The sequence below is a fragment of the Silene latifolia genome, chromosome Y (genome assembly GCF_048544455.1).
Source record: "Silene latifolia isolate original U9 population chromosome Y, ASM4854445v1, whole genome shotgun sequence".
Lineage (NCBI taxonomy): Eukaryota > Viridiplantae > Streptophyta > Magnoliopsida > Caryophyllales > Caryophyllaceae > Silene > Silene latifolia.
The window spans coordinates 427420091-427445601 of NC_133538.1; positions in this window are offsets into that span (position 1 = coordinate 427420091).

Below are 25511 nucleotides of genomic sequence, written 5' to 3' on the forward strand. Positions count from 1 at the left end.
GCAGTTGTCTTTGCTCTTAATATTTGGAGGCACTACCTTTATGGGGCAACCTTTAAGGTGTTTTCAGATCATAAGAGTCTCAAGTATATCTACACACAGAAAGAGCGTAACATGCGACAGAGACGGTGGATGGAGTTGATCGGGGACTATGATATGGATATTATCTATCACGAGGGTAAGGCCAATGTTGTGGCAGATGCTTTGAGTAGGAAGATTGTACATTCGTTATGTACAACTATGTGTTTGTTGAAGCTGAGGGATGATATGTCCAAGATGGGGATTCATATGATTCGAAAAGGAGATGCCATCGGGTACTTGACGATCGAACCGGACTTGTATGATGACATAAAGAGGAAACAAGAGCTTGATCCAAAGATCCAAGAGTGGAAGGCAAGGGTAGAGAGTGGCACGGTTTTGAGGTTTTCTATCCACACATATGAGAGTGTTTGTTTTGATGGGAGATGGTGTGTTCCAAGTGATGCGGACTTGAAAAGGTTGATCATGACGGAGGCTCATTGCACTCCTTATTCAGTTCACCCAGGGGTGACAAGCTTTATAAGGACCTAAAGAAAACGTTTTGGTTACCTAATATGAAGAGAGATGTGGCCTAGTTTATGGCTAAGTGTCTGTGGGATTTATCTGTATGCATCCCTTTAAATTCAAGGATTATAACGAATAATAAACCGATGATTACGAGTCATAAAACTAAATTGCATAAACAGAAGCATAAAGGATTAAGAAGTAACCTTCGGTCCTAGCACATGCACCCAAGACGATACAAGATATGCCCTTTGATTTTGCTAGAATCGATCCAAAAAATCACTGATTAATTTTGAGGTTTTGTGTTTTGTTGAGATGATAGGCAAGAATGGGAAAAGAATTAGGTTAAAGAAAAATCCCCTAACTCTCCTTATAACCGAGTATATGGAGAAATAGGGTTGATTTTCTTTTTCCTAAAGTCGGCCCATATGAACCGAAAAAATAAGGATTAAAATCTTTATTTTCGGTTATTCCAAAAATGTATAAATGTGTTAAATATAAATTGTCATCTAGTAAGGATCGAACCCATGACCTCTTGGTTTGAGTACCCTCACTATTACCACTATGACACATTCATCTTGTTGATATTAAATATAACCGATTACATTTAATTACGAATTAACATATTAATTCGTCCAAGCTAACATTACATACATTTAATTAAATATAACTTATTATATTCAATTTACGAATAGACAGTTAATTCATCTCAACTAATATTATTTAATCTTCATTAAATAATAGTCTCATCAACACATTGACTAACTGTTTAGTCATATAAGGCATCAATGTGATTACATTTCCATAACCACATCTCTCAAACACATCCTTTAGGTGTGACCTTTACGGACCAGTTGATCACCGCCATCTGTATGATAATAACGTCAAACTTTCTAGCAAGCCAACCATTATTAGGTAATCGTTAATCAACTGATTAAAATACGAAGTATACCCTTGTGAACCTGTAAGAGATTTACAAATGTTATCACACTAATTTGTGGAGGACACAAGCTCCAACAAACTCCCACTTATCCTCACAAGTGTATGTGCGATAACCGATTCTCATATCCGAAAATTTCTCCCACTCAATGTAAAACAATTCGCAAATCCGTATTCACAAAGGTCGTATTGTACAAGCGATCATTATCAAGAGTGGTTTCCCCGACTAGAGAGTAACTTAACTATAAACGAATCATCATTCGAGCATGGCTATGCATTTCAGTTACAACTCCTCGAGTGGCCCTGAGAAATAACTATACCTGATAAAGGTTGGATATTTTCCTCAACTCGAATCCTGCCGATGTAAGCACAGTATGAAATGACCCAGAAAAAATCTGCTTAGCCTCCAGTTACGGCAGACCGTGAGAAAGAAACCAAAGTCACCCAAAAACTGCCTTAATCTCAAGAGACAGTCGATAGTCAAAAGAATTGACTCTAGGAACACAATGGATGTCCTATCCACGACCTAGCACCGAATGTTTTTAAACATTTGGGACTCCATTACGTTGTCACAAAAATTTGTCCTACGAGGTATCGTTATAATCTCGCATTTGTGATCGACCAGTCAACAGTTTGACTTATGGCTCGTTAAACCCACCATCAATCGACTGCACAATATAATAGCCAGAGTTATCAGCTCTTGTAGGCGATTACGGACCAAAACAAAATATAATGTAATTTAGTTCACTTTGTGGCGTTCAAAGTTGTCAGTACAATCCACATGAAAAACAAAATATTATTATAAAACGATGAAGTTATAAATAGTATATGAAAAAGATAATGTATCAAATCCATAATCGACTACTACAACTCAGGAACACGTTTAATTCCCATGGAAATAACGTGCCCTTCATGCTTATCAAAATTCAACGGTTTAGTGAGAGGGTCCGGGATGTTATCAGCCGTCGCAATCTTGTCAATCACTATCTCTTCTTGCTCCACGTAATCACGGATCAGGTGAGCTTTCCGATGTACATGTCTAGATTTGTTGCTAGACTTTGGCTCCGTAGCCTGGAAGATGGCACCTCTATTGTCACAATAGATGGTGATCGGGTCATTCGAACTAAGAACTATCGTAAGTCCTTGTAAGAATTGACGCATCCATATTGCTTCCTTAGCTGCTTCCGAAGCGCAGCATAGTACTCGGATTCATGGTAGAATCTGCTACAATACTCTGTTTGGAACTCTTCCAGCTGACCGCACCACCATTAAGAGTGAAGACGAACCCGGACTGAGATTTTGAATCATCTCGATCCGTTTGGAAGCTACCATCTGCGTAACCGATTGCGCATAGCTTAGTATCGCCTCCATAAGTCAATACACTATCCTTAGTCCTCCGTAGGTACTTGAGGATATTTTTAACAGCTATCCAGTGTGTTTCACCCGGATTCTTTTGGTACCGACTCGTCATACTCAATGCATATGCCACGTCTGGACGTGTGCATATCATGGAATACATGATTGATCCTATTGCAGATGTATAAGGAACACGACTCATGCGCTCAATCCCTTCAGGCGTCGTGGGTGACTAAGACTTGCTCAACTGCATCCCAGACATCATTGGAAGGTTCCCCTTCTTGGAGTTGGTCATGCTGAACTTCCCAAGAATCTTATCCAAATAAGACTCCTGACTAAGTGATAACGTCCGTCGTGATCTATCTCGTTTTATACGGATTCCCAAAATGCGCTGTGCCTCACCCAGATCTTTCATCTGGAAATGGTTCTTCAACCATTCTTTAACCGAAGATAGGAGAGGAATGTCATTCCCAATCAGGAGTATGTCATCGACATACAATATCAAGAATACAATCTTGCTCCCACTCGACTTGATATATAAGCATGGTTCTTCGACCGATCGAGTGAAACCATACTCTTTTATCACCTGGTTGAAACAATGATTCTAACTCCGAGAAGCTTGCTTAAGTCCATAAATGGAGCGCTTAAGCTTGCATACTTTCTTAGGATGTTCAGGATCTATGAAACCTTCGGGTTGCACCATGTACAACTCTTCCTCCAAATAACCGTTTAAGAAGGCGGTTTTCACATCCATTTGCCAAATTTCATAATCATGAAAAGCGGCAATTGCTAAGATTATCCGAATGGAACGTAGCATGACTACAGGTGCAAAAATCTCATCATAATGTAATCCGTGCACTTGAGTGAAACCTTTTGCCACTAGTTGTGCCTTATAGGTATCTGGTTGCGCGTCTATAGAACGCTTTATTTTGTAAAGCCATTTGCACTGTAGAGGTTTTACCTTATTAAGTAAATCAACTAGATCCCATACGTCATTCTCATACATGGAGTCCATCTCGGATTGCATGGCTTCGAGCCATAGCTTTGAGTCAGAACAGGCCATAGCACCTTTATAGGTAGCGGGTTCATTACTCTCTAGGAGTAAAACGTCATTCTCCTCGACCATACCAATGTATCTGTCCGGAGGATGAGAGACTCTACCCGACCTCCTAGGTTCCTCAGGAATATTAACCGTGTCATCAGTTGGAGGAACAACTTCCTCCATCCGTTCCTCGGTTGTTGGTTCTGGAATCTCCGACATCTCGAAGGTTCTATTACTCGTCTTGTTCTCGAGAAATTCTTTCTCTAAGAACGTCGCACTAGCCGCAACAAAAACTCGATGTTCGGTAGGCAAATAGAAGTAATGACCAAATGTTCCTTTTGGATAACCTATAAATTATGTCTTGACCGATCGCGGGCCGAGCTTATCCTTGTGTCTCCACTTGACATAAGCCTCGCAGCCCCAAACCCGAATAAAGGACATGTTAGGGACCGTTCCCTTCCACATTTCATATGGAGTCTTGTCGACAGCTTTAGTCGGACTTCGGTTAAGTATAAGAGCAGCTGACAAAAGAGCAAAACCCCATAATGAATCAGGCACTACCGTGTGACTCATCATAGATCGAACCATATCAAGTAAGGTTCGATTTCTCCGTTCGGACACACTATTTAATTTAGGTGTTCCAGGTGGAGTTAACTGTAGAACGATTCCACAGTCTTTAAGGTGTTGATCAAACTCATTTGAAAGATATTCGCCACCCCGATCTGAACAGAGTGCTTTAACCTTTCTACCCAGTTGGTTTTTAACCCTGTTCTGGTATTCCTTGAATTTCTCAAAGGACTCACTTTTATGCTTCATTAAGTAGACATTTCCGTATCTACTCAAATCGTCCGTGAAAGTGATAAAATATCTATAGCCTTCTCTAGCGGTACTTGACAGGTCCACAAACATCAGTATGTATGAGTCCTAATAGGTCACTAGCACGCATTCCAACACCTTTGAAGGAAATTCGAGTCATTTTTCCAATGAGACATGATTCACACGTGCCATATGTAGAAAAATCGAATGCGGGAATAGTCTCATTATCGACGAGTTTCTTTACGCGTTTCTCATTTATGTGTCCCATTCAACAATGCCATAGATAGGTTTGATCTTTGTCACCAACCTTTAATTTCTTATTATTCATGTGTAATACTTCCGTGGTTTGATCTAAAGATGTAAATTCCATTCATGGAAACTGTTTTGCCATAAATCATTTCATTGAAAGAGAAAATACAGCTATTATCCTTTATTGAAAATGCAAAACCGTCTTTAGCAAGTACGGAAACAGAAATAATATTCTTAGACAAACTGGGTACATAGTAACAGTTATTTAAAAATAACTCAAAACCAATAGGGAGTTGGATTACATATGTTCCGTTCGAGACAACAGCAACTCGTGCTCCATTCCCGGCTCGCAGGTCCACATCACCTTTTTCGAGAGGTATGATGTTCTTTAGGCCCTGCAAATGATTACACAGATGAGAACCACAACCAGTATCAAGTACCCAAGTTCCGAAACTTACATGGTTAATCTCAATCATATGAATATAAGATGACATACCAACAGGAACGACGCGGCCTGTTTTGATGTCCTCACGGTAGACGGGACCGTTCCTCCTCCAATTTCCAGTCTTGTGACAATGGTGGCACTCAATGTCACCGCCCTTGCTCTTTGCCTTGCTCTGTGAGCCACTAGTCTCACCGGGCCCACTCTTACCGTTTCCTGGCTTCTTGAATTTTGGCTTACCTACAGTTAGGTCGCCTGGAGCTTTGCCCTTACCTTTACCCTTGTTGGAAATCGTGAGAACATCCTGCTTCATGCTCCCACTCAATTTCATATCCTTCTCGGTCTATACGAGAAGAGAGTGTAGCTCATGAGGAGTCTTTTTCAAGTCATTCATGTAGTAGTTCGCCCTGAAAAGGGCAAAACCATCGTGAAGAAAATGAAGCATTCGGTCAATGACAATGCTCTCACTGATTTTGCAATCAAGTGCCTCCAACTTCTCGTCATTCTCAATCATGTTAAGAATGTGTAGGCTAACCGGTTGGCCCTTTTGGAGTTTCGCATCAAAGAAGCGATAGGTATGCTCATAAGTAACGATCCTCGGTGCTTTTGAGAACTCGTTAGTGAGCGTGGTGAAAATCTTGTTCGCACCTTGGGCAATGAAGCGTCTCTGCAAATTGGTTTCCATTGCAAAGATGAGTACGTTCTTTATCGCACCCGCTTCCATAACGAAATCACTATAAGCAAGTGACTCGTTAACTCCCACATTGGGGCCTGTGTTTCACGGTATTGCTCGATTAAGTACTTGAGCTTACCGTCAAGTCGCAATGGCGGCATTCCGTAGTCTTGCCTCCCGATCCGCAAAGTTGGACCCATCATTCTTCAGTCGCGTGTACTGATTCATGTTGTGCATAAAAACTTTAAGCCAGGACTCGCGTCCAAGTGTGGCACTAGGCATTGGGATTTCGTTATTTCCAGCCATTTGTTGTAACAGTAAAATAAACGTGTTCTACACTGCGAAAAGAAGAATAAATAATAAGCATGTGCATCGATTTTAATTTAAGTCTAATGAACTAGTGTCATAACGCGAAGACTCAAAACATTTATACAATTGACCTTCCTCAAGAATTATATAAATGATCCCAAGACTCAATATCTGTAAATTGATAAGCCAACCATTTGGCTAATTCTACTATTAGAATTCTTGGTCGATAAATTTCTGTAAATTCTATCTTTAGTCCATCATAATCACGAGAAACTCTTCGGACTATAATGTTGAGATAAACTAAGTCAATACAAACTACTTACCTAACGTAGAAGGGGTCATATTATGCCTACCGACGAAGAAGGGATTCATAGTTGTTTACCCTTATAAAGACTAATCTCAATTTCCGTTTTTGAGGAAGATCCCATCAACTTTATTTTAATTCATTTTAAGTGAACTAATATCTAGCATGCGTGAATGAATAAACTAAGGTGATGGCTTAATAAACATGTGACATCTGTATGTCTATGAAAACTAACATACAACCTATATGTGTCAATTTTCATGCATTTTAGTAGGTGGTTTGGTTTTAGGCGGAATATGATGCAATAACTAGCATGTGAATGAAAAGCAATAAGAACGGTAAAACGTAAAAAAAAGTCCTAGTGTGGACTATCCTATCAAAATGAACATAAATACAACTTTGGAATCCATCCATGGACCCGAGAAGCTTGTCTTGATGTTCCATCTTGATCCATGTAGCGGGAGTGAGCTCCAATCTCCATCTTTAGTCTTCTTTGAAAATTACAATAAATAAATTTACATAATAAACCTATTTATTACATTCTAATTTCAAAACCCAAAAATTAAAGAAAAATAAAGGAGATTCGAGATCTCAAATTACATTAAAAATTATGTTTCTATCATTACGAAAACATAATTCGACTAAGGCCACACTAAGTATTACAAATTACAACCGATTGCAAAAAAAAATACGTAAATAAAACCATTCAGCGATTCATTCAACAAAAATAAAAGCATCAACTAAAAATAAATTAAACATACAAGACATAATTCTTTAATTATGTAGATTAATTTTATCCAAACCACCTATTTAATTGATCAAATTAAGTGACAAATCCTCAATTAATCACATTAATTTCAATCTTAATTCATATTAAACTTGTAATATGAATTTAGCCCATCAATACTTTAAACTGCTTTAAAATAATTAGGTATCTATTAATTATGAACCGCTTCACAATAATTAATTTGCCAAAACAAAACAAAAATAAAAACCACTTTTTTTAATTGTCTCGGCAAAAAAAAAACAGAATTTTTTTTTTAAACTGCCCAGTCGTGAACAGTAACAGAAACGATTTTTTTTTTTCTCGGCTGAAAAACCGAAACAAAAATAGAAACCCTATTTTTTTAATTGTCTCGGCCTAAAAAAAATAGCCCTTATTCTTTTTTTTTTTTATCTTTGCGGCTGAAAAAAAAAACTAAACAAAAAAAATTTTCTTTTGAAAAACAGCCGCACTCATCGATCGAAAAAACGAACAATTGTTTAAAGTTGCTATTAACAAGATTGGCATATACAACTTATAATTTATATACATATTCAAACTAGATTATTCAAATTTAACATAATAAAAGAATATCTAAATCATGATATAACCGATTATCATAATTGATTTGAACTTTTGTTAAATTAAGTTATATGCAAAAAACAGCAAAAACAATTCATCAATCCGATAAAAAAACGATTTCCATTTACATCTCGATTTATAAAATCGAAACATCTACAAATTATCATAATTATTATCTTAACTGATTAAAACAACAATATGAAAATCAAATGGAAATAAAACAACAACAAAAAGACGCAACAATATGGCTGCAAAAAAAAATTCTTGGCACAAAAAAATTCAACCGTGTAAATTTTTCGAAACCCTAATCATGTTTACAAACAATTTTATGAAAATCATCAAAATTAAAATTCGTGGCCTTGGCTCTGATACCACTTGTGGGATTTATTGTATGCATCCCATTAAATTCAAGGATTATAACGAATAATAAAGCGATGATTACGAGTCATAAAACTAAATTGCATAAACAGAAGCATAAAGGATTAAGAAGTAACCTTCGGTCCTAGCAAATACGGCCTAAGAACAATATCAAAGTAGATATTCGCCTATCAGTTGCACCCAAGACGATACGAGATATGACCTTTTATTTTGCTAGAATCGATCCAAAAAATCACTGATTAATTTTTAGGTTTTGTGTTTTGTTGAGATGAGAGGCAAGAATGGGAAAAGAATTAGGTTAAAAAAAAATCCCCTAACTCTCCTTATAAACGAGTATATGGAGAAATAGGGTTGATTTTCTTTTTCCTAAAGTCGGCCCATATGAACCGAAATAATAAGGATTAAAATCCTTATTTTCGGTTATTCCAAAAATGTATAAATGTGTTAAATATAAATTGTCATCTAGTGAGGATCGAACCCATGACCTCTTGGTTTGAGTACCCTCAAGATTATCACTATGACACATTCATCTTGTTGATATTAAATATAACCGATTACATTTAATTACGAATTAACATATTAATTCGTCCAAGCTAACATTACATACATTTAATTAAATATAACTTATTATATTCAATTTACGAATTGACAGTTAATTCGTCTCAACTAATATTATTTAATCTTCATTAAATAATAGTCTCATCAACACATTGACTAACTGTTTAGTTATATAAGGCATCAATGTGATTACATTTCCATAACCACATCTTTTTTTCTTTTTTTCGGCCCATATGAACCGAAATAATAAGGATTAAAATCCTTATTTTCGGTTATTCCAAAAATGTATAAATGTGTTAAATATAAATTGTCATCTAGTGAGGATCGAACTCATGACCTCTTGGTTTGAGTACCCTCACTATTACCACTATGACACATTCATCTTGTTGATATTAAATATAACCGATTACATTTAATTACGAATTAACATATTAATTCGTCCAAGCTAACATTACATACATTTAATTAAATATAACTTATTATATTCAATTTACGAATGGACAGTTAATTCGTCTCAACTAATATTATTTAATCTTCATTAAATAATAGTCTCATCAACACATTGACTAACTGTTTAGTCATATAAGGCATCAATGTGATTACATTTCCATAACCACATCTCTCAAACACATCCTTTAGGTGTGACCTTTAGGGACCAATTGATCACCGCCATCTATATGATAATAACGTCAAACTTTCTAGCAAGCCAACCGTTATTAGGTAATCGTTAATCAACTGATTAAAATACGAAGTATACCCTTGTGAACCTGTAAGAGATTTACAAATGTTATCACACTAATTTGTGGAGGACAAAAGCTCCAACAGTGTCTAACTTGCCAAAGAGTAAAGGGTGAGCAACGCCGACTACAAGGTAAGATTCAATCACTTGAGGTGTCAGAGTGGAAGTGGGAGTCAATCTCCACGGACTTCATCGTGGGGTTACCAAGGACTCAGCCAGGTAACAATATGATTTGGGTGATCGTCGATCGTTTAATAAAGTCAGCTTACTTCATTCCGATGAAGGATACTTGGACCAAGATACTGCTAGCTTTAGGTTAAAGGAAGCAAGTGGTTCGGTTACATGGTGTGCCAAAAGACATATTGTCAGATCGAGATGTGAGGTTTATATCATGGTTTTGGCAAGAGTTGCAGGATTTGATGGGAACGACCTTAAAGATGAGTACAACTTTTCATCCTGCTATAGATGGTCAGACTGAGAGGACTATCAAGACTTTGGAGGATATATTGAGGGCTTGTGCCATGGAGTTTGGTAGGAGTTGGGAAGATAGGCTGGACTTGATTGAGTTTTCATATAACAACAACTATCACACCAGCATTGTGATGGCATTGTTTGAGGCTTTGTATGGCTGGAAGTGCAGGAGTGTAGTTTGTTGGGACGACATTGCAAAGACAGTGGTTTTAGGACCACAGATGGTGCAGGATATGATTGAGCAAGTTCGTCTAATTGGTCAAAATATGAAAGAAGCTCAAGACCGCCAAAAGAGTTATGCAGATTTGCACCATAGGGACATTGAGTTCGCAGTAGGTGACAAGGTCCTTTTGAAAGTGTCACCTATGCAAGGGGTGATGAGGTTTGGCAAGAAAGGGAAGTTGAGCCAGAAGTTTATCGGCCCGTATGAGGTCCTAGACTGCATAGGTGAAGTAGCCTACCGGCTAGCTTTACCACCATCGCTTGATCGGGTTCACAGCGTGTTTCATGTTTCGCAACTCCGAAAGTATGTGAGTGATCCATCACATGTGCTTGAGGTTGAGAACATAGAGTTAGATGAGTCTCTAACTTATGCGGAGGTTCCCAAAGAGATCTTAGACCGGAAAGTGCGCAAGACAAGGAATGGTGAGACCATCTTACTAAAGGTACTTTAAACTAATCACAATGTGGAAGAGGCCACATGGGAACCAGAGGAGTCGATGCGAGAGCGTTTTCCTCACCTTTTCGATCAGGTATGGTTGGTTACGGGGACATAACCGTTGTCTTTTAAGGGGGATATGAGATGGTCGCATGCTTGTTTTTGTTGTTTTTCAGTTTAGTTGGGGTTAACATAGCTATGTTTTTATCATCTTTCGAGTTTGAGTTGGGTGTTTTGTCATGGATAGTGGGAGTTGTTGGTACTTGGAGTTGTTGTTGTTGTTGTTGTTGTTGTTGTTGTTGTTGTTGTTGTTGTTGAGTTGTGTTTGTTGGTTTTGTTTTGAGTATGGTATGGAACGAAGTTCTTTTTAAGAAGGGAAGACTGTAATACTACGTTTTTCTAAGTCCTGTTACTCGGCCGAATAGGGCTTAATTAGCCGAGTAATGCGTCGTGTGTTTCTGGTCAGGCTATTGTCCAGGAATTCTCGGCCGAGTATGGTAATACTCGACCGAGTAAGGGATACTCGGCCGAGTATACTCTATACTCGACCGAGTATCCGGTCTGGCGGGAATTATTTTCCGCGGTTTGATTAAAGGGGATTAGAGTTATAAATTGAGTTTAACGGTTTCACTTTTACATTTTAAAAAACCTAAAACATTCAAATGTAAATCTAATCACCTCTAATCTCTCTCAAGATCGTGGATTTTTTGTGAGTCTTGTTCATTACTCTCTTGCGTCGATTACGTCGGTAAGCCACTAGTCCTATGAGTCTTGTCATTTTGTCTTTTTAGGGTTTACCCTAGTTTTGTAATTTGGGGGAAAAGGGATATTTTTCATGATTGTGATTGGATTTTATGATTGTTGTTAATGGAGAATTCGTAGAAGAGCAGTTCTAGCTTCCTTGTTGACTCGTATCAAATTGGTGCTAAGGTAGGGTTTCCCTACTCAGTTGATTGCGTAATTAAATTAAGCTGATGATTGTGATGTTGTGATTTAATTGATATGATACTATTGTTGTTGATTGTATTCTGGAGTATTGGAGTTGAGATGGATTGATAATGTTTGCAAGGTGCGTCCTCGGCTGAGTGGAGTCACTTGCGGGAGTGGCTTCACGCCCTTGATTCGCCCTTTGTGAGACCCGCCACAAGAGGGGATGTGCACATTAAGGAACATAGGTTATCGCTCGTGTGATGAGCGAGGCTTAGGTGGGCAAGGCTGCGGTCCTCCAATGACGGTGAGGATTATCTGTTACGGCGGTAATCTGGCAGGGCTACACACTTAAGTGTGTAGTCAGTTGTGAGATGTGATTGGGAGTTGGAGATTGATTGTGGAACAGCTGTTTTATCTTTGTTGCATTTGGCTTACTTTAATTATGCAGTGATTGACCCCGTTGTTGTTTTGTAAAATCTGTGGTGATCCATTCGGGGATGGTGAGCAGATTATGACAGGTGATGATGGTCTTTAGCTATGGGGACGAGATGGGGAGTCATCACTTCGAGTCTAGCTTCCGCTGTTACGAGTTTAGCTGTTTAGATATTTAGGATTTCAGTTGTTTTGAGTATTAGTGAACATTTCTTTTGGTTTGGTTTTGGAACAATGTAATCGTAAACTTTATATACTTTAATAAATGTTGTGTAATGGTTTCTTTTGATATACTATCCTCGGGCAACCGAGATGGTAACAGTCTCTCATACTTGGATGGTCCTTGGTAAGGCACCTTGGTATATGGGGGTGTTACACTAAGCCTTGTGTAGATATCTAGTATCTTCTGAGACTCTAACAAACACCCGATGATTATCGGATGACAACATGCTTTGGAATCGCGGCGTTTGATCGACAGTTTGTGTACAACTTTACGTCGGAAAACTTAAAACGATTTCGAAAATAAAACATTTCAAAACTTTTCAAAAGTACCTGGAGTGTTTAATGCATGACAACGGGGTCACAATGACACTAACTAGAGTCAAAACCGACACCGGACCAAAAACCGACTCAAAAATTCAAATCCCGACTCCAACAACGAGTCAAACCGAGTCAAACACAAAAAACAAACCATTCAAATGCTTCCATGTTAAGATTTCCCAGGATCATGCATGGTCAAGTACCAAACATGTGCATACAAATCCTAGGATAGAACAAATCATTATTGCATTTGTGTGAAAGCGACAAGACACCTCGAAGACACCTCAAAACAAACACAACCACTTATTTTCCTATAAATACCCCTCAAATGCAACCATTTGAGAGTTACGGGAGCATCCGCCCCCTCTTTTCTCCCTTAAAAATTCTCGACTCGACTTCCTAGTCACAATCCGACACGTGTTTACGAGCTACCGATCGTAAACACAAGCCTTACACATTGTTTGGTACCGTCATCGTGCATTAAACCACTTGACCGACCATCTCGACCACTACACCATCACTAAACTTAACAAAACACTCTTTTTACTTACTAAAACGATTTTAAACTGAGTTTTCTGACCAAACGAGTTGGTACACTTACGTCGATTTCTCGCCATAAGCCTAGCATGTAAGTATGAGAGTGTAAAAATCTTATTTTATCATGTTTTCATTTGTTTTATGACTATAACATGCTAAATCATGCATAACATGGTCCAAAACATGGGAAGAATGCGCCAAAACCGGACTTTTGGTTGAGGCAGAGGCTACTTACGTAGCACATAGGCTCGCGCCTAAAGCGCCCTGCCCAGCCTTAAGTCCAATCCGTGTTTGGTCTTTTCTTTTCCCCTATTTTCATTTTCATATTTGTAATCGGTTTTTACCATTTCAAGTATTTTCAAACCATTTTCTACATGTTTTAACCATAAAACATTTTTCACCCTTGGTTCTTAATTCCATGACGGTTTAATCCGTGTTTCGGTGATAATATTTGGTTAATTACATTCAAAGGGTACTTTAAAGCCTTTTATTTCATTTCTTTACATTTTGGAAGGTATTTTAAAGCCTTTCATCATTTCTTTACATTTTCAAAATAAATGTATTAGTCACCAACACAAAGTCATCCTTGGTTGTACATACCATGTTGTATTTTAACCCGAGTACGATGATGAATATCGACTAATTATATTCAAATGAACTTAAAACAATTAGTTCATATTCATTTTCAAAACTATTCATGTCAAGCTTACAAAGTCGAACCCGACATCGAATACCGTCAAAACAATGACGATTATTCAAGTCTCGTTCTTCAAATCAACACAAATACGGCCTAAACGGTCCTTTCAAACCAAAACGGGTTCAAATACCCATCTTTCAACATGTTTTAAAAACGTTTTTCAATGGTCAGAACACGCCATATACCGTTGACTAACCCGCGCCTAAACAGGCCACTTCTTTTCATATTCTCAAACCAGGAGAGACCCCCTTATATCGCCAATAGGCTCGCGCCTATTCTGGCTGCCTGATGCCGGGTCTGTTCCCCTTCCATCATTGGTGTAGGACGATCCCGACTCCAGCTAACCCGGATATAGGACAGATCAGACGACTAATTTACTCATTCAAAAACCGTATTTGCAAAATGCCTTACTAAGACAAATGGATCACGTTATGCGCCATAAACCTAATTTGGTAAATGGATGTTTAATTTTCGTCTTGCATGGAAATCAACCGTAAATCTAACTCGACACCTTATACTTGATACTTGGATTAAATCAACCGACTTAGAAAGCTCTCTCATGTTAGGTTTAAACTATTAGATGCGCATTCATGCATTTAAACCGTTTTATCAACTTTTGCATTCAACCCACCAAGATCGATCGGTGAGAGCGCTACTCAGGGCGGGATTGGGTGTCTTATTAAAGGGCTTCCTAATACGTACCTTCACCTCTTACTCAGAAACTTTGGATAGTGGACGACCTTATCCAGGGCGTACGAGAATCATTCTAGAGATAGGATGCTAAAGAGGGACGATTCCTTATCTTTAGTACCTATGTCAAACACTGTTTTGTGCTTCGTTTGACTGAGGTATAAAGTGGATTCAAACGGGTTCCAAGCATCCCACAAATGCTTGGTGGCGACTCCGAACATCTCTAATCGTTTCGAGACCCTTGTCGAGACGAAACCGACCGATCTAAAACAATCCGGTCGAAAGCATATTTTTATGCCGCCGAGCGTGGCTTTCAAAAGACCGTTGTATGTCCACAGATCGGCTGGGCGTGCAGGTGGGCCCACGTCCAAAGATTGGCTACTCCGCTAGGGAAACTAGGACGCTTATGTCTTTGTGATCCCTAGATGATGAGACTCGAACGAGGTCTTAGTTGGAATGCATTAATTGATATTACGGTCACGGTCGGGTTCCTTGTCCGGGCCCATAACCTAACCCTTTTAGACCAATTGGCTCGTCTCGTCGGCGTGAGTTTTCTCATCCCCGCATTTCGAATCCCGATTGAGTCAAGCATGCCTTTGACGATACACATTTCTATTTCGTCAAAGAGCTTTCATCACCTTCGAGCACGAGGCTAGGGCAACCTCCTTACACATTTTGTTTGGAATGGTATCCCTCTCCCAAATTGGGGTTTGATTGCTTGGTGTGTAACCCACCCTTTTAAGCCAAAACCCGTGTCAGCATAATGCATAATATAATGAAACTGTGAGTGCTTATGTGCTATGTGATCATAAGTCCTTCTGTGTCATTTTCAAACTTTCAAAACACCTTCTTGCGCCGTTATAATGGCCGTTACAAACCTCGGTCTTTCGCCGGCCGTTGCATTTCAACACGCCTTTCAAGGCCGTCGTAATGACGATTTTCAAACCCGTTTTTATAACCATTTCAACACGCCTTTCTAGGCCATCGTAATGACGATTTTCAAACCCGGTTTTTTATAACCATTTCAACACGCCTTTCTAGGCCGTCGTAATGAAGATTTTCAAACCCGGTTTTTATAACCATTCCAACACGTCTTTGTGGGCCGTCGTAATGACGGTTTTCAAACCCGGTTTTTATAACCATTTCAACACGCCTTCCTAGGCCGTCGTAATGACGATTTTCAAACTCGGTTTTTTATAACCATTTCAAAACACCTTTTTACGCCGTTATAATCGCCGCATCTAGACACGCATTTTAACCCGTTTCACGCCGACAATGGCGCTTTCAAAACCCGAGAAAAGCACACACCCTTTTCTCGAGACACTTTCGAGATCCCGAGGACCATACACCATCCCCGAGACCTTTTCAAACATTTCAAACCCGATTTTCAAAACATACATTTTGAATTTCAAAAAACGTCTTGGGAAATAGTACATTATTTTCTGAGCCGACTCAAACTCAAAACCGTCTTTTGCAAACAAACTTAAGACAACCCTTTCAACTGACCGACTTGCGGAGATATCTATCTTCGAAAGCCATCCATAAAGCGACAAACGAATCTTTTTGAAAATTTCTATTTTCGAAAACTTCAGTCCACCACTCCAATTCCACCTCATGTCTATCGAGTCGAAGCAAACGTACTTATGGGTCTTTACTTATGAGTCGTCTCACCACGAGACTCGTCCAACGGCGTCTAGCCGCTACGTTGGATGCGTGTCAAAAGTTCGGTCAACACCGTCACGTCATAAATCGAGTCAGCACCGAGGTACAACGCACGGTCACGCTCGTCTAGTTGAGTCTGATCTTTGTCCCGTCCTTTATGTTGTCTGCGTTCAGTCTTTAAACCGTGTCGTATTTAGTTATAATGTGAGCCGTTTTCTCTGCCTCAGAACCATGGCCCCGTCTTCAACTTCGTCCAACAACAACAATGATAACAACAGAGATGTCACAACTGCTTAGCTAGCCAGCCTACTCACTGCTCTTAAGGTCACTCTGGACCATGTCGAGACCCGTATCGACACCCTGGAAAATAAGGAAACTGGAGAGCACAACACTCCGCCTTTGATTGAAACTGAGAAAAGGCTCAGGCTCTTGGAAGAACAACTCCTAGACCGGGGTAACAATATCCATCTTGAGAACAACCGACGATTTGAATCTGATGGGGATCAACTACCTGACAACTTTACCTTGACCGATGTGCCTAAATTCAAGGGAGTGGAGGACCCACTCAATCATATTCGAGCCTTCAAAGACTACATGGCCATTAAAGGGGTCAAACAGGAACTTTTCACCCGGATCTTTCCATCATCCTTGGAACCAATCCCTCGCTAATGGTACTACTCCCTTGACCCGAAGAACCTCACTACCTGGGACGAGGTCGTAGTTGAATTTGCTAAGCAATATGCCGACAATATCGAAATCCAAGCCAATACCAGTACTCTTGAGGTCCTAACCCAAAACGACAAAGAGGGATTCACCCAATTTCTAACCCGTTGGAGGAGAGTAAGGACTCAGTTGGTCAGCAAGCCGAGTGAGTCAACATGTGGGATTTATATGTATGCATTCCCTTAAATTTAAGGACTATAACGAATTTATCATGATGAAAGCATGTCATAAATTAAATTGCATAAACAAAAAGGGGGTAAAGAGATGACGAAATAACCTTCGGTCCTAGCTTATATGACCTATGAACAATATCGCAATGATATTCTCCTATTAGTTGTACCCAAGATGATATGAGAAATGCCCTTTGATTATGCTAGAATCGATCCAAAAATTAACTGATTAATTTTTAGGTTTTTTTTTTGTGTGTTTTTCGTAGAGATGAGAGGCAAGAGAATGAGTGATAAAAATTAGGTTAGAAAAATTAACCTAATTCCCTCTCTTAAACCGTGAAAAACAAGAGGAAAGGAATAGGTTTTCTTTCTTCTTATTTTTGGCCCACATACCGAAATAATAAGGAGTATAATTTCCTTATTTTCGGTTATGGCAAAAATGTATAACTGTGTTAAATATAAATTGTCATCTAGTGAGGATCGAACCAATGACTTCTTGGTTTGAGTACCCTCACTATTACCACTATGACACATTCATCTTGTTGATATTAAATATAACCGATTACATTTAATTACGAATTAACAGATTAATTTGTCCAAGCTAACATTACATATATTTAATTAAATATAACTTATTATATTCAATTTACGAATTGACAGTTAATTCGTCTCAACTAATATTATTTAATCTTCATTAAATTATTGTCTCATCAACACATTGACTAACTGTTTAGTCATATAAGGCATTAATGTGATTATATTTCTATAACCACATCTCTCAAACACATCCTATAGGTGTGACCTTTAGGGACCAGTTGATCACCGCCATCTGTATGATAATAACGTCAAACTTTCTAGCAAGCCAACCGTTATTAGGTAATTGTTAATCAACTGATAAAATACGAAGTATACCCTTGTGAACCTGTAAGAGATTTACGAATGTTATCACACTAATTTGTGGAGGACACAAGCTCCAACAAACTCCCACTTGTCCTCACAAGTGTATGTGCGATAACCGATTCTCATATCCTAAAATTTCTCCCACTCAATGTAAAACAATTTGCAAAATCCGTATTCACAAAGGTCATATTTTACAAGCGATCATTATCAAGAGTGGTTTCCCCGACTAGAGAGTAACTTAACTGATAAACGAATCATCATTCGAGCATGGCCATGCATTTCAGTTACTACTCCTCGAGTGGCCCTAAGAAATAACTATACTTGATAAAGGTTGGATATTTTCCTCAACTCGAATCCTGCAGATGTAAGTATAGTATGAAATGACCCAGAAAAAATCTACTTAGCCTCCAGTTACGGCAGACCGTGAGAAAGAAACCAAAGTCACCCAAAAACTGCCTTAATCTCAAGAGATAGTCGATAGTCAAAAGAAGCGACTCTAGGAACACAATGGATGTCCTATCCACGACCTGACACCGAATGTTTTTAAACATTTAGGACTCCATTACGTTGTCACAAAATTTGTCCTACGAGGTATCGTTATAATCTCGCATTTGTGATCGATCAACAAACCGTTTGACTTATGGCTCGTTGAACCCACCATCAATCGACCGCACAATATGATAGCCGAGTTATCGGCTCTTGTAGGCGATTACGGACCAAAACAAAATATAATGTAATTCAGTTCACTTTGTGGCGTTCAAAGTTGTCAGTACAATCCACATGAAAAACAAAATATTATAATAAAACGATGAAGTTATAAATAGTATATGAAAAAGATAATGTATCAAATTCATAATCAACTATTACAACTCAAGAACACGTTTAATTCTCATGGAAATAACGTGCTCTCCATGCTTATCATACTTCAATGGCTCAGTATTAGAATCTGCTACAACTTCCTGTTTGGAACTATTCCAGCTGACCCCAGCACCATTAAGAGTAAGAACAAATCTAGACCGAGATTTCTAATCATCTCGATCCGTTTGGAAGCTAGAATCTGCGTAACCGGTTGCACATAGCTTAATATCTGCTCCATAATTCAATACCCAATCCTTAGTCCTCCGTAGGTACATGGATTCTTTTGATACCGACTAGTCATACTCAATGCATATGCCACGTCTGGACGTGTGCATATCATGGCATACATGATTGATCCTATTGCTGATGCATAAGGAACACGACTCATGCGCTCAATCCCTTCAGGCGTCGTGGGTGACTGAGGCTTGCTCAACTGCATCCCAGACGTCATTGGAAGGTTCCCCTTCTTGGAGCTGGTCATGCTGAACTTCTCAAGAATCTTATCCAAATAAAACTCCTAACTAAGTGATAACGTCCGTCCTGATCTATCTCAGTAGATACGGATTCCCAATATGCGTTGTGCCTCACCCAGATCTTTCATCTGGAAATGGTTCTTCAACCATTCTTTAACCGAAGATAGGAGAGGAATGTCATTCCCAATCAAGAGTATGTCATCGACATACAATATCAAGAATACAATCTTTCTCCCACTCGACTTGATATATAAGCATGGTTCTTCGACCGATCGAGTGAAACCATACTCTTTTATCACCTGGTCGAAACGATGATTCTAACTCCGAGAAGCTTGCTTAAGTCCATAAATGGAACGCTTAAGCTTGCATACTTTCTTAGGATGTTCAGGATCTATGAAACCTTCGGGTTGCACCATGTACAACTCTTCCTCCAAATAACCGTTTAAGAAGGCGTTTTCACATCCATTTGCCAAATTTCATAATCATGAAATGCGGCAATCGCTAAGATTATCCGAATGGAACGTAACATGACTACAGGTGCAAAAATTTCATCATAATTCAATCCGTGCACTTGAGTGAAACCTTTTTCCACAAGTCGTGCCTTATAGGTATATGGTTGCGTATCTACAGAACGCTTTATTTTGTAAAGCCATTTGCACTGTAGAGGTTTTACCTTATTAGGTAAATCAACTAGATCCCATACGTCAGTCTCATACATGGAGTCCATCTCGGATTGCATGGCTTTGAGCCATAGCTTTGAGTCGAAAAGGCCATAGCACCTTTATAGGTAGCGGGTTCATTACTCTCTAGGAGTAAAACGTCATTCTCCTCAAACATACCAATGTATCTGTCCGGAGGATGAGAGACTCTACCCGACCTCCTAGGTTCCTCGGGAATATTAACCGTGTCATCAGTTGGAGGAACAACTTCTTCCATCGATTCCTCGGTTGTTGGTTCTGGAATCTCCGATAGCTCGAAGGTTCTATTACTCATCTTGTTCTCGAGAAATTCATTCTCTAAGAACGTCGCACTATCCGTAACAAAAACTCGATGTTCGGTAGGCGAATAAAAGTAATGACCAAATGTTCCTTTTGGATAACCTATAAAGTATGTCTTGACCGATCGCGGGCCGAGCTTATCCTCGTGTCTCCACTTGACATAAGCCTCGCAGCCCCAAACCCGAATAAAAGACAAGTTAGGGACCGTTCCCTTCTACATTTCATATGGAGTCTTGTCGACAGCTTTAGTCGGACTTCGGTTAAGTATAAGAGCAGCTGACAAAAGAGCAAAACCCCATAATGAACCAGGCACTACCGTGTGACTCATCATAGATCGAACCATATCAAGTAAGGTTCGATTTCTCCGTTCGGACACACCATTTAATTTAGGTGTTCCAGTGGAGTTAATCGTAGAACGATTCCACGATCTTTAAGGTGTTGATCAAACTCATTTGAAAGATATTCGCCACCCTGATCTGAACGGAGTGCTTTAACCTTTCTACCCAGTTGGTTCTCAACCCTGTTCTGGTATTCCTTGAATTTCTCAAAGGACTCACTTTTATGCTTCGTTAAGTAGACATACCCGTATCTACTCAAATCGTCCGTGAAAGTGATAAAATATATATAGCCATCTCTAGCGGTAATTGACATAGGTCCACAAACATCAGTATGTATGAGTCCAAATAAGTCACTAGCATGCATTCCAACACCTTTGAAGGAAATTCGAGTCATTTTGCCAATGAGACATGATTCACACGTGCCATATGTAGAAAAATCGAATGCGGGAATAGTCCCATTATCGACGAGTTTCTTTACGCGTTTCTCATTTATGTGTCCCATTCGACAATGCCATAGATAGGTTTGATCTTTGTCACCAACCTTTAATTTCTTATTATTCATGTGTAATACTTCCGTGGTTTGATCTACGATGTAAATTCCATTCATGGAAACTGCTTTGCCATAAATCATTTCATTGAAAGAGAAAATACAGCTATTATCCTTTATTGAAAATGCAAAACCGTCTTTAGCAAGTACGGAAACAGAAATAATGTTCTTAGACAAACTGGATACATAGTAACAGTTATTTAAAAATAACTCAAAACCACTAGGGAGTTGGATTACATATGTTCCCTTCGAGACAACAGCAACTCGTGCTCCATTCCCGACTCGCAGGTCCACATCACCTTTTTCGAGAGGTATGATGTTCTTTAGGCCCTGCAAATGATTACATAGATGAGAACCACAACCAGTATCAAGTACCCAAGTTCCGAAACTTTCATGGTTAATCTCAATCATATGAATATAAGATGACATACCAACAGGAACGACGCGGCCGGCTTTGATGTCCTCACGGTAGATGGGACAGTTCCTCCTCCAATGTCCAGACTTGTGACAATGGTGGCACTCAATGTCACCGCCCTTGCTCTTTGCCTTGCCCTGTGAGCCACTAGTCTCACCGGGCCCACTCTTACCGTTTCCTGGCTTTTTAAAATTTGGCTTACCTACAGCTAGGTCGCCATGAGCCTTGTCCTTACCTTTATCCTTGTTGGAAATCGTGAGAACATCATGCTTCATGCTCCCACTCAATTTCATATCCTTCTCGGTCTGTACGAGAAGGGAGTGTAGCTCATGAGGACTCTTTTTCAAGTCATTCATGTAGTAGTTCGCCCTGAAAAGGGCCAAACCATCGTGAAGAGAATGAAGCATTCGGTCAATGACAATGCTCTCACTGATTTTGCAATCAAGTGCCTCCAACTTCTCGACATTCTCAATCATGTTAAGAATGTGTGGGCTAACCGGTTGGCCCTTCTGGAGTTTCGCATCAAAGAAGCGACAGGTATGCTCAAATGTAACGATTCTCGGTGTTTTTGAGAACTCGTTAGTGAGCGTGGTGAGAATCTTGTTCGCACCTTGGGCAATGAAGCGTCTCTGCAAATTGGTTTCCATTGCAAAGATGAGTACGTTCTTTATCGCACCCGCTTCCATAACGAAGTCACTTTAAGCGAGTGACTCGTTGACTCCTGCATTGGGGCCTGGGTTTACCGGTATTGGCTCAGTTAAGTACCTGAGCTTACCGTCAGCAATTGCAGCATTCCGTAGTGCCGCCTCCCAGTCCGCAAAGTTGGACCCGTCGTTTTTTCAGACGTGTGAACTGATTCATCTGGTCCATGAATATTTTTAGCCAGGACTCGCGTCCAAATGTGGCACTAGGCATTTGGATTGCGTTATTTCCAGACATTTTTGTTGTTACAGTAAAATAAACGTGTTCTACACTGCGAAAAGAAGAATAAATAATAAGCATGTGCATCGATTTTAATTTAAGTCTAATGATCTAATGTCATAACGCGAAGACTCAAAACATTTATACAATTGAAGTTCCTCAAGAATTATATAAATGATCGCAAGACTCAATTATCTGTAAATTGATAAGCTAACCTTTTAGCTAATTCTACCGTTAGAATTCTTGGTCGATAAATTTCTATAAATTCTATCTTTAGTCCATCATAATCACGAGAAACTCTTCGGACTATGATGTTGAGGTAAACTAAGTCAACACAAGTACTTACCCAACGTAGAAGGGGAAATATTATGCCTACCGACGAAGAAGGGATTCATAGTTGTTTGCCCTCATAAAGACTAATCTCAATTTCCGTTTTAGAGGAACATCCCATCAACTTTATTTTAATTCATTTTAAGTGAACTAATATCTAGCATGCGAGAATGAATAAACTAAGGTGATGGCTTAAAATACGTGACATCTGTATGTCCATGAAAACTAACATACAATCTATATGAGTCAATTTTCATGCATTTTAGTAGTAGGTGGTTTGGTTTTAGGCGGAATATGATGCATAAACTATCATGTGAATGAAAAGCAATAGGAATGAAAAACGTAAAAGCAATAATAAAGTCCTAGTGTGGCCTATCCTATCAAAATGAACATTAAATACAAGTTTGGAATTCATCCTTGGACCCGAGAAGCTTGTCTCGATGTTCCATCTTGATCCATGTAGCGGGAGTGAGCTCCAATCTCCATCTTTAGTCTTCTTTGAAAATTACAATAAATAAATTTACATGATAAACCTATTTATTACATTCTAATTTCAAAACCCAAAAACTAAAGAAAAATAAAGGAGATTCGAGATCTCATAATTACATAAAAAATCATGTTTCCTTCATTATGAAAACATAATTTGACTAAGGCCACACTAAGTATTACCAATTACAACCGATTGCAAAAAAAATACGTAAATAAATTTATTCAACGATTCATTCAACAAAATGCATCAACTAAAAAAAATTAAACATGCAAGACATAATTTTTAAATTATGTAGATTAATTTTCCAAACCACCTATTTAAAAACAAATTAAGTGACAATTCCTCAATTAATCACATTAATTTCAATCTTAATTCATATTAAACTTGTAATATGAATTTAATCCATCAATATTTTAAACTGCTTTAAAATAATTAGATATCTTAAAATTGTGAACCGTTTCACAACAATTAATCATACATTGTAAAGGTAGTGTATAATTAATATTGGCCAAAACAAACAAAAAACAAAATCCCTTTTTTTTATATGTCTCGGATAAACCAAGGAAAAACAAAACAAGCCTTTTTTTTACGGCAATAACAGCAAAAACAAAAAAAACAGCCCGTTTCTTATTTTTATACACGGTTTTATCTGTAAAAACCGAAACAAGACAATTTTTTTTTTTTTTTAAACTTTCCTCTGTGAACAGTAACGTGACGTGAACAGTAATAGGAAAAAAAATTCTTACTTTTCTCGGATGCTTTTCAAATCGGCATAAAGAAAAACAGCCGCAAAAAAACCTTAATCGGTTTTTCAAGAAAAACCGAAAGAAAAAAAACAGAATTTTTTTTTTTAATAATACTGTTCATCCGTGAACAGTAACAGAAATAGAAGGAAAAAAATTCCACAGCTAAAATAAAATAAAACAGCCCCAAAAATATTATCAATTCGGCAAAACCGATTTCCATTTACATCTCGATTTAATAAATCGAAACATCTACAAATTATCATATTATTATCTTAACTGATTAAAAAACAACAATATGAAAATCAAATGGAAATAAAACAACAACAAAAGCTCAACAATCGGCTAAAAAATTTTTTTTTTCACGGCTCAAAAAAATTCCATCCGATTATATATTTTTTTTTTCGCAAACCCTAATTATTGTTTACAAACAATTTTATGAAAATCATCAAAATTAAAATTCGTGGCCTTGGCTCTGATACCACTTGTGAGATTTATCTGTATGCATCCCTTTAAATTTAAGGACTATAACGAATTTATCATGATGAAAGCATGTCATAAATTAAATTGCATAAACAAAAAGGGGGTAAAGAGATGACGAAATAACCTTTGGTCCTAGCTTATATGGCCTCTGAACAATATCGCAATGATATTCTCCTATCAGTTGCACCTAAGATGATATGAGAAATGCCCTTTGATTATGCTAGAATCGATCCAAAAATTAACTGATTAATTTTTAGGTTTTTTTTTGTGTTTTTCGTAGAGATGAGAGGCAAGAGAATGAGTGAGAAAAATTAGGTTAGAAAAATTAACCTAATTCCTTCTCTTAAACCGTGAAAAACAAGAGGAGAGGAATAGGTTTTCTTTCTTCTTATTTTCGGCCTACATACCGAAATAATAAGGAGTATAATTTCCTTATTTTCGGTTATGGCAAAAATGTATAAATGTGTTAAATATAAATTGTCATCTAATGAGGATCGAACCCATGGCCTCTTGGTTTGAGTACCCTCACTATTACCACTATGACACATTCATCTTGTTGATATTAAATATAACCGATTACATTTAATTACGAATTAACAAATTAATTTGTCCAAGCTAACATTACATACATTTAATTAAATATAACTTATTATATTCAATTTACGAATTGACAGTTAATTCGTCTCAACTAATATTATTTAATCTTCATTAAATAATTGTCTCATCAACACATTGACTAACTGTTTAGTCATATAAGGCATCAATGTGATTATATTTCTATAACCACATCTCTCAAACACATCCTATAGGTGTGA